We start from the raw sequence: 10998 nt of genomic DNA on the forward strand, positions 1-10998 counted from the left end.
TCATACAATATATGATATAGTGAATTACAAAAAAAATTATATGTGTAAAATCTGAATTGAGAAACTGAATGAACTAAAGCTCTGTACAGTCAACACAGTCTCACCCCTACTCGTCAAATGTTGCCGAACGGTCAAGGGACCCTGACGTCAGCTGTTGACGCACAGGGTACCCCTAAATCGCCATTTTTCGACGTACTGGGTAATCCACTGATTTCAATGAGAAACCTAGGACGTCATAAACAGACGTGTTGGGCATGTGAATGTTATCGTTATGATGGAATATATTGGGTTATAATTTTTACATTATGACATGTTGGAGTGTGATTCTCAATTTAATCAGCCAGCACAATTGTATTTAACATTTATTTACGCTATGATACACGTTTGAAACAGCAGTCAAACCCCACCCCGCCCTAAACCTACCCATTTGCGTATTATATGATATAAAACACAGACTGTAACAGACAACAGGCACACTTTATTGAAAAAGTCTACCTATTCCGAGGCCAAACGATTGAATTGTGTGAAGAAAAGACCCAAAAGCAATCACCGTCTCTATCCGCGCCGCGCGCCGCGCGCCGCGCGCGCCCCGGCGTCACACTGAAGACGCCACAGGTAGACCCCTCGGCGTCACGCGATGGACGAACTGGGAACCCAATTGCTTTCAGTGGGAAACCTTTGGCGTCAACATTAGACGGCAATTCTATCGGTATGAAATCGCGCTGAAGAAGTCTCATTCAGAACACATCGCGATGTTTGGCATCAGATCACGTGTGCCACATGTTGGCGAGTAGTCATATTATGTCCTAATATTTGATATAAAGTATTTTCTGCTTGTCGTTATCGATCATGTTCAGTCACTGCATTGTATCTGTCATCATCTCCACTGAGGCTTTGCATTTCTTTGCTTTCTAAATAAACACACCTTGCTAATAGGGTGATTAAACACTGTCACGTGACGTGCTATAGACCTTTAAACATTTGTCAATATTTAATAATAATTAGTGTAGTTCCAACGTGGCATTTGTAGTAGAAGCACAATAAAAAAATAAAATAAAAAAACACTTGCCATGCGTTTACCACAGTATTGGTAGTTTTAATGTGATATTTGTTGTAAATAAACAGTAACCACAACAATTGATATTTTTAATGTGATATTTGTTGTAAATAAACAGTAGCCACAACAATTACCATGCTTTAAATGCATTTTAATGTAAAATCCAAATATTGTTATTTAAATAGTATACTTTATAATGCTATATATTATATATTATGACTTTTTTCTCTCTTTCTTTTTTTTTTTTTACCTGAAAAGACCAAAAGGTCCTCTCGGACTCAGTCAACCCATTCTTGTTTGTGGAGAAGTAACGGAGAAAACCAAAAGCTGCAACAGCAAATATTTGTAATGGTATGTATGTGTTGGTTTGAACCCTTTATCAAACATTTTATTTAGCATTTGTTGTTATTTATTCTTACAAATCCCATATCTCAATCAGTAAGAACATATTCCCGAAGTCTTGATAATTCACAAGATTTAACAAGTTGTCAAATTCGTATGATTCTCGTACATATAGCTCTGAAAAAAATGAAGAGACCACTTAACATGGATTTCTAAATGTTAAGTGGTCTCTTAATTTTTTTTTCCAGAGCTGTATTTGTATATGAAGAGTTCAGATGCAAAAGCCTCAAAAAGCCACTTCGGTCACATGACATCAGATATTCAATTATTTTTTCTTAATCAGATCACTTGCACTGTTTATAACGTCCCGTTTGCATGTAAATAATTTATGTGATCACAAAATCAAGTGAGTTATCTACATTTTCAAACAAATTCTTATGATATAGCTTGCTATTACATACTTTTAACTGTCTTAATTTATATGTTTTAAAAACAATAGTATTTGCACCGAGTAAATGATACTTTCTTGTTTTACAGAAGAGAAGAAAGACCAGACCTTATATCGAAGCAAGCTAAGAAAATAAGTCCTTTGTTTAGGGTGAGGAAGGAAGATGGACATCTTGTGCCCGAAGAAGACAGAAAAGTGCGCAAGTCCATTGGTATGTCTTGTATTGAAGCAATGCTGTAATATGTAGTAAAAATATGATGTTGATCTCTCAAAGGACTATTCATTTCAACAGTGATCATTCTTTCTACTCTGATAAAATACGTACCATTATTCATGTCTAAATATTTTAATAACTCCTAAAATAAGCAAATGAGTTTCTGTATCTTGGATTTATTTAAAATGGTAAATATTTGTTTTCCCTTTTTGATACAATTATTATTACACTTTTGGCCTTCAGTTCTTAAAAACTGCACCGTCTTTTTGTCTTAGATAAAAGTAGACAAGTGTGGGAAAAAGCATTTAGTTGTTATAAACTCCATGTATTTCTCCATTGTTTTGTAGACCATGGATGGTTCTGGGTAGCTTTAGAAGATAATGAGTTGGGACATATTAGGAATCAAATAGTAAATGTTCTTTGAAATATCTGGTTAGTTCTTTCTAAAAGATCTACTGTTTAAAAGGTTGCTGTTGATATGGGTAAATTAGTTTTTGTTCAGTACTTGGCTAATATTATGGGCTGAAATATTATACATAATGCTTCAATGTGTATATTATTTTATGTAGGCTACTGACTGCTGCTTTGTAAATTTAAATCAGGAATTGGCATTTCTGCCCATTTTGAGGTGGAGAGTTTACTGAAGAACATAGGTTAACCTGACTGTACATTAAACTTAATATGAATTGTGTTTGTTGTTTTACTTTTAGACCAGGACTGGAGAACGCCGGATTATACGACTTCTTCCTCTGGTTGAGAAAAGGCTACACAACATCAGTGATCACATCATCTGTACATTGATTATACTGTAGGGTACAAGTGGGCGAACTGTTTAGAAGAAGAAGAACATGAACATGATAGAGGGAAGAGACAGAAACCAGTCTAGTTGTAATAATGAATCATTATTTTCCAACACTATATCAAATCTGTTTTCTGTATCATAGTTGACTGGATGGGATTATGTGGCACTCATTTGTGTGGCTTCAGCAGCTGTGAATGGATTAATATGATGTTAATGTGTTTTTTAAAACCCATTTTTATTTATCTTGAATCTAATTTGACTTTATTCTACTTTATCAACTGTATACTGTATCCTCCAATAAAGTGTTGAGTGATAAAGTATGGTGAGTATTGTGTATGGTGTTTGGTACAGTAAATACACATTCAACAAGTTTATTTAGGTTATCTAATTAATTACCAAGAATATTTTTACTTGAGAAGTAAACATTTTTTATCTGGTTATATTATATTTGGTACAATGCTCCAAAAAGTTGTATATACTTGCATGCTGTGACAAGTATGTCAGTTTTCAGTGAAATAAAGGGAAGGATTACAAACACTTCAAGCTTAACTGAAGATGATCCATGTTGATCATTCTGGTACATCTACTACTGCAATAAAAATTAAAGCATGCACATTTTCGATGCCAGGTACGTGAAGAGGGTGTAGATGAAATTGTGACAATGTCTCTTGTTATTTTACTTAATGGTGCATGGTCCTATATTTAATAGTAATAATGAAGTGTAAATAATATAAATAGTTTTTGTTTACTCTGGAAAGTGGATAATGGCAAGTTGTTGCAGGTTCATCCATTATATTTATTAGTGTTTATCCATAAAATAAAAGAAAACTTAATAATTATTATTTTACAACATTTCTTTCAAATATTTCTGTATTTCATCAGATGGTCTTACAATATCAAAACCTATACACAAGCATGACGTTAGAATAGAAAAGACAAAATACTCTGATATTTAAATGTGACTCAAAGTTTGTTGTACGTGATGAGGAGAATAGATCTGTGTATGTTGTACTGCCCTTACACCTCCAGGGACCCAGTAGTGGCCCCTGGAAGAGCAAAAAAAAAAGCATATTTCAAATGGCTTTAACTCAAAGTCTGGTTAGCGTATCACAGAGAAAATTGGCAGGACAACTGCATATGCAATGTTTACTAAATAATGTTGGCCACAGTTTTCAGACATATATGGAAAGCTGCCATAAAGGTTTATTTAAAAGTGCTCACAGGAAAATATACAATTTCAGCTTGGCCCTCATATATGTCATATAGGTTTACACAATGAACATATTTTAATATCCAGTTGTCCATTAAATATGTTATTTACTTAACATTTATTGTTTCATTATGAAACCTTTTAAACTACATTACCCATATATCTGTCATTGTATCAATGCAATGGGAAACATGGCGCTGTAGTTCATAGAAGTGTGCAGAAATGCTTAGGGTTAGGGTTGGGTTCTCAGTAAAGGAGTCATTTCTCAGAACATAGCGACACTTTATAGTTAGCTTAACGTATTACTGACGTAATAACACCAAAACATACTTTGTAACATGAAACGCCGTTTTATATGAGTTAAAACAGATAGTCCAATCACAGCGCGTTCTGCGATAAAGTCACAGCCAATGACAACCCAGCTGAACAGAGGCGTCACACTTACTTGTCCATTTATGGTAAATTATATCACATCTCATCCGGTTCAACTGAAGGGGTAGATTCCTTAAAGAATTAATATTTAGGCTAAATATTATATTTATTATAATAAATATTAAATATTATTTATTCTAAATATAGGCTAAATATTTATTTATTCTAATTAAATAATAAAACTCACATTTTAAAATGAAAGTCTTCTTTGTGTGGTTAAACTGATGCATAATAAATATATTTGAAAGAGAATCCTTTTTCTATGCAATGGTCTACAAGCATAAACTTCTTTAAGCCATCCTTTACAATCTGAACTCTTGGAATTAAAACAAATATAACAAAAGCACAATGAATGCACACAATTTTGTAAGCATATTCCAATATTTAATGTCAAACAGTTTAAATACAAATGTAGTGCCCATATATATATATATATATATATATATATATATATATATATATATATATATATATATATATATATATATATATATATATATATATATATATATATGCAAAAAAATAACATTTTACATTCTAATCTTTAATATTATATATTTGCGATTATTGTTCACTTTTATTGTAACTAAGTTAAATGCCAATTAAAATAGTTGATGATTATTGTAAATGTTAACCATTTTCAGTAAGAAAATACTTCTATAAAGTACATTCATGTTACAGTTACATTAACAAGGTAGTGATATAATGATAGGTAGTGAAATAATGATAGAGGTAGTTATGGTGGACATGTACTTTAGTGACCATTGTAATAAAAGTTTTAATGAATAATTATTGATTTCAAAAGGTATTAACTCTCTTCATTTGTTCAAACAAACAACAAATGCAGAAATATACATTGGACTATAGCATCATGAAGTCAATGCATGACTAGAACTAGTGGATGGCAATAAATATGTCCTTCACTAAATCTCCTGATGATAAAGGCATAGGCAGACATCAAGAACAGTTTATGAATATTGGTTCTGCATATATCAAAGAGATCATAAGACTCCACAGACTCCACGTGAAGACTTTGAGACACTGTGACAGAGCAAAGGGTGCACTTCACTGGACATGTCCTATGCATGCCCAAACAACAACACCCAAAAACACTTATGAAGTGGACACCACCAGGAGGACGCACGAGACAGGGAAAACCAAGGAAGATATGAGACAGATGTTTCACGAAGACCTCAATGCCGGTGTTCCATGAGAAGATGTGAAAACGTGGCCACAGATCGAATATGTTGGAGGACACATGTTGCCCAATGTGCCCAGGACAGGACATGATGATGATGTTGTCAGTTTATACATAACTGTAGGATTTATTTCTGTAAAAAACGATGCATAATTAAATGTTAAATACATTTATGTAATAAGTTCACAGATATGTGTGCATTCCCATTATTAAAAGTATATAATAGCAAGCTATATCATATGAATTTGTTTGAAAATGTAGATAACGCACTTGATTTTGTGATCACATACATTATTTACATGCAAACGGGACGTTAATAATAATAAAAAATAATTGAATATCTGATGTCATGTGACCGAAGTGGCTTTTTGAGGCTTTTGCATCTGAACTCTTCATATACAAATACAGCTCTGGATATACTATACTATTTAAATAACAATATTTGGTTTTTACATTAAAATGCATTTAAAGCATGGTAATTGTTGTGGTTACTGTTTATTTACAACAAATATCACATTAAAACTACCAATACTGTGGTAAACGCATGGCAAGTGTTTTTTTATTTTATTTTTTTATTGTGCTTCTACTACAAATGCCACGTTGGAACTACACTAGTAATTATTATTAAATATTGACAAATGTTTAAAGGTCTATAGCACGTCACGTGACAGTGTTTAATCACCCTATTAGCAAGGTGTGTTTATTTAGAAAGCAAAGAAATGCAAAGCCTCAGTGGAGATGATGACAGATACAATGCAGTGACTGAACATGATCGATAACGACAAGCAGAAAATACTTTATATCAAATATTAGGACATAATATGTATGACTACTCACCAACATGTGGCACACGTGATCTGATGCCAAACATCGCGATGTGTTCTGAATGAGACTTCTTCAGCGCGATTTCATACCGATAGAATTGCCGTCTAATGTTGACGCCAAAGGTTTCCCACTGAAAGCAATTGGGTTCCCAGTTCGTCCATCGCGTGACGCCGAGGGGTCTACCTGTGGCGTCTTCAGTGTGACGCCGGGGCGCGCGCGGCGCGCGGCGCGGATAGAGACGGTGATTGCTTTTGGGTCTTTTCTTCACACAATTCAATCATTTGGCCTCGGAATAGTTGGACTTTTTCAATAAAGTGTGCCTGTTGTCTGTTACAGTCTGTGTTTTATATCATATAATACGCAAATGGGTAGGTTTAGGGCGGGGTGGGGTTTGACTGCTGTTTCAAACGTGTATCATAGCGTAAATAAATGTAAATACAATTGTGCTGGCTGATTAAATTGAGAATCACACTCCAACATGTCTTAATGTAAAAATTATAACCCAATATATTCCATCATAACGATAACATTCACATGCCCAACACGTCTGTTTATGACGTCCTAGGTTTCTCGTTGAAATCAGTGGATTACCCAGTACGTCGAAAAATGGCGATTTAGGGGTACCCTGTGCGTCAACAGCTGACGTCAGGGTCCCTTGACCGTTCGGCAACATTTGACGAGTAGGGGTGAGACTGTGTTGGTACAGTGAGTAATATAAGTGATAAGCACAAGAGATGGAACTCATCATAACTAATTTATTCAAATATAAAACAAAAGAAGCAGATAACATTAAGTGAGAAATCGATGGCAACCTTGTGTGCTCATGTGTAGCTCGCTCATTCACGTCTGTCAGCTGCTGTCTGTAGGCGCGTGCAGCTCCCCTCAGCCATTCACTGAACAGGGCAGACGCAGAGAGGTGTGTGTGACGGCAGAGGGGAAAAAAGACCTCGCGCTCGCAGGACAGTACTGGCGACATTTGTAAACTAAAGTAGCTGAAGTTTGTCCAAAAAGTCACTAGATTTGTCGCTAGTCGCTTTTTTGAAAATAAGTCACTAGAGGGGTCTGAAAAGCCGCTAAAGATAGCGACAAAGTCGCCAAGTTGGCAACACTGACGCAAACGCAACTCTGCTGTCATTATGTTAAGCCCCGCCCACCGACTCTATACACTATGTGATTGGCCCGACCAGAGTTTGGTTTTTACAGCTCAGAAGTGTATTGAGAGTTGCTAGACGGCACTCGTGGCAGATTAGATTTGCTCAGTAGCGCGGGAAGGGGGGTGCTGCAGCCCCCCTCGTTATAGCATCAGCCCCCCTGGTGGGGGGCTGTGGACTAAAATTGTATTGTATTTAAAACATGAAATGAAATAAAATAAATTAAAATAGACTGACATAACATACTGTGTTTTAATGGGATTAAAATAATGGGCCGTGGATAAGATATAAACTAATTAATAATTATTTTAATAATTCCTTAGGAAGTGCTTTCGTCACCATCATCACCTCGCTCACTCTTGTTTGGTCATGGTTAGCAATAAGCAGCAGAAACGTATATGTAGACTTTTTTTGAGTTACGTTACTACTAACACGGTTAAGAAAAGTAAAATTGGGAAATCTTCTAAAAAAAAAAAGTATGTAAACAACGACGCTGACCTTGACACCGAAACAAACTCTGTTCAGACATCCGCGAGGTTTGTGAGCTGGACGTTAACATGTAAGTTAGCCTACTCTGATAGCTCTACTCTACCAGTCTTCTGAAGTCGGGACATATGATATTTTACAAACGTGATTATGAATCATTATTTCTCCAAATATGCGCACATGATCGACTAAAAGCCCTGGCAGATGCTGGATATTGTATGTAGCCTATGAACACAAATAAAAAGAATGCTTTATGAGTGATGATTAACGTGTGTCTGTGTATGGTCCATTGGCGTCGGAACCATTGTGTGTCGTGAGGACAAGACTCACCCACTTTTAAAGACCAATGATATTGGACACTTTCACTTTTATCGTCACTAATTCAACACGTCTGTTTACCTACCCCTACCGAGAAAAACGTATTAGGTGTTTGACTCTTTTTTTCCACTTTTCTATTATTTTTTAATTTTTTTTTGAAAATAAATGCCTTTCTGATCTGTGATGTGAAAAGGGAGTAGCGTGAGTTCTGCAAAAGGCAGGGCAAATAACTCAAACAAATAACAAATAGTATACTTGTATCTAACGTTACTCCAGCAAAAACAAATTCTGAGACCACCCACAGTTTTGCTTCCGACACCCATGGTATGATCGCGTTTTAACAAGTAACTAATTTTAAACAACAATAATCTGGGGCGGTGGGTCCGTCTGTGCTCTTTGACGGTAAAGGGGAATGTTGGAGTGGAAAAAGAAGTGAGGGCGAATGAGTTATTGACGTAATTTGTGTTATTATAACTGCCGCTAAAGGAAATTCAAATTCAAATTGAAAACGAAAGTTTCTAAGCAGTTGCACACATCTAAATGCTTTTTGGCATTCAGAATAGGCCCAGATAGATTACAGCCTAATATGGATACCTTCACTGAATTGCCAATTTCACATGTATTTGGTGTATTTTCAAAATACAAAATACTGTATTTGTATTTAAATACATTTTTCCACACAGTATTTTGTATTTGTATTTAAATACATTTTTCCACACAGTATTTTGTATTTGTATTTTAAATACATTTCCATGTATTTATGCCCATCTCTGATATTACTCCCTTCAGAAGCAACAGAAGATACTTACATGTTTCCTGGAAGACAAATAAAGTACAAGTTGTACCTTGATCTTCAAATTCTTTTGAAGTTTTTATAAAATAATAATAATAATAATTCATTACATTTATATAGCGCTTTTCTAGGCACTCAAAGCGCTTTACATAGAAGGGGGAATCTCCTCAACCACCACCAATGTGCAGCATCCACTTGGATGATGCGACGGCAGCCATATTGCGCCAGAACGCTCACCACACACCAGCTGATTGGTGGAGAGGAGACCGAGTGATTAAGCCAATCAGGATAGGGGGAAGATTAGGAGGCCATGATGGACAGAGGCCAGCGGGCAAATTTGGCCAGGATGCCGGGGTTACACCCCTACTCTTTATCGAAGAACATCCTGGGATTTTTAATGACCGCAGAGAGTCAGGACCTCGGTTTAACGTCTCATCCGAAGGACGGTGCTCTTTGTCAGTATAGTGTCCCCATCACTATACTGGGGCGTTAGGACCCACACAGACCACAGGGTGAGCACCCCCTGCTGGCCTCACTAACACCTCTACCAGCAGCTACCTGGTTTTCCCAGTTGGTCTCCCATCCAGGTACTGACCAGGCTCAGCCCTGCTTAGCTTCAGTGGGAAACCAGTCTTGGGCTACAGGGTGATATGGCTGCTGGCAGAAAGAGAACAGTATTTTTTCTGAAAAACAAAGCTTTTATTACACCATTCAAAAGTTTGGGGTCGGTAAAAATTATTATTCTTTTTCTTAATTTCTTTTATGGAAAGATCTTTAAGAAATTATTATATTTATTCAGCAAGGATGCATTAAATTGATCAAATGACATGTATCGACAAAAGTTGCAAAATCTTTACATTTCAGATAAATGCTGTCATTTCAAACTTTCTATTCATTAAATTATCCTGGGGGGGGGGGGCTCTATTAATGGAAGTGCGTGAAAATTGTGTCCAAAACTGGTACTGCAATCACTTTTAAAGGACTGTAAAGCGGTGTCTCCCTCTCCCCCTCCCCCCTGACTCGAGGTTGCCAGATAGGCTGCAGGATCCAGCATTAATGTTTGTAGCTGCAGCTGTGGTAACTAGAGCAGATCTGGCAACCCAGATGCCGAAACACTACTGACTTTGTGATTGGTAGATAGGTCAAGGGCGGAGCTTCAGGACAAAACACAACATGTCAACATCAACATCAGTTGAGGGCTGCAACAACAACTTTTAAATGACAATATCCTAGCCGGACTACTGTTGTCAGTGATGTAAGTATCTGAACTTAACATGATTTCTTAATGTCTAGTGACATATCAGGGTAATTTTTTAAATATTGAAATACATGTCTTACATACAGTTCCTTTAAATGTTTCTTGAGCATCAAATTGGCATTTTCAAAAGGTTTCTGAAGGATCATGTGACTCTAAAGACTGGAGTAATGATGCTGCAAATTCAGCTTTGAATCACAGAAATAAATAGCATTTTGCAAAAAATTTAAATAGAAAAAGTTACTTTAAATTGCAAAAAATATGTCACAATAATACTGCTTTTGCTGTATTTTGGATCAAATAAATCCAGGCTTGGTGAGCAGAAGAGACTTCTTTCAATAACATTGAAAATAGTATGTTTCCAAACTTTTAACTGGTAGTGTACATTTTCTCCTTAAACCAGGGACACACCAAGTCAACAGTCGGTCGCCTTTACGAGCATCGGCCGAATACGTTGTTTTGGTGTG

At 36.1% G+C, this 10998-nt stretch overlaps 1 long non-coding RNA gene and 1 pseudogene across 1 annotated transcript; one reads left to right on the plus strand and one right to left on the minus strand.

Annotated features, from left to right (window-relative positions):
- The first annotated feature begins 1299 nt into the window (after positions 1-1299).
- Positions 1300-3191, plus strand: LOC137074108 (uncharacterized). Its single transcript, XR_010904915.1, has 3 exons — positions 1300-1408; positions 1937-2058; positions 2772-3191. It is a non-coding gene; the product is annotated as an uncharacterized lncRNA (long non-coding RNA).
- Positions 3192-9821: 6630 nt separating this feature from the next.
- LOC137074216 (5S ribosomal RNA) lies at positions 9822-9938 on the minus strand (annotated as a pseudogene).
- Between the last annotated feature and the right edge of the window lie 1060 nt (positions 9939-10998).

This window comes from Pseudorasbora parva, chromosome 4 (assembly GCF_024679245.1).
Source record: "Pseudorasbora parva isolate DD20220531a chromosome 4, ASM2467924v1, whole genome shotgun sequence".
NCBI lineage: Eukaryota > Metazoa > Chordata > Actinopteri > Cypriniformes > Gobionidae > Pseudorasbora > Pseudorasbora parva.